Here is a 778-nt window from a genome sequence, read left to right as displayed (position 1 = left end):
TAATCCTATTGTCGTTCTCCTTTAGAACCATCAGTTCCCTGGCAACAGAAGCCACATTTTATTCACTAATACATTCCACACCAAACAGTGGGTATGGAACAATGATAAAAGATAAAGATAAATGATAAAGAATCGTGGATTGATTGATAAACGAATGAATCCATCTCCCCTTGACAGCAGTTCCTGGGGCTGTCAATAGAAGGGCTTTATGTGCCCCTGTCAAAAGTAGTACTTTCTCAAAGAATTACTAAGTATCCATCGATTGGGATATATCAGTCTCCTTTCTAGGCCTTTATTCTTAAACTGCAAAGAGTCTAAGGCCAGAGACAGTGGTCAGCCTATTTATTTTAGCTTTCCACTTGGGGAGAGGCTTTGAGTTTGCTGTCACTTTAAATCCAGTTCTAGGTATAACCATTGTGCCAAGACAAAAAGTCCAGGGAAGGAACGCAAATGCCATTCAATGTTATTAAACCTACTGGCTGCTCACACCGATAAAATTTAATGTTTCCCTTTGTCAGAGAAATTAAAAATCAGAACAAGCATTGCGGGCTGACTTTAATTCTGATGTCTTCATGAAAGCTCCAATTTTATCACTGATAACTTCAAGCAATAATAACCGAGGGAAAAAGGGTAATTTAATGCCTAAAGGGAGATTTCTTAAGGTGAATGCAATGCACATGTTTTGTGGAAATATTTGTGCCACAAATATCAATGTCTTCATGGTAGTAAAAATATTTGTTTCATACTTAGGGCTAAAATTCCCACCCCACACATATAC

The sequence above is a fragment of the Crocuta crocuta genome, unplaced genomic scaffold (assembly GCF_008692635.1).
Source record: "Crocuta crocuta isolate KB4526 unplaced genomic scaffold, BGI_CrCroc_1.0 scaffold451, whole genome shotgun sequence".
NCBI classification, from domain to species: Eukaryota; Metazoa; Chordata; class Mammalia; order Carnivora; family Hyaenidae; genus Crocuta; species Crocuta crocuta.
This window is presented reverse-complemented; position numbering follows the sequence as displayed.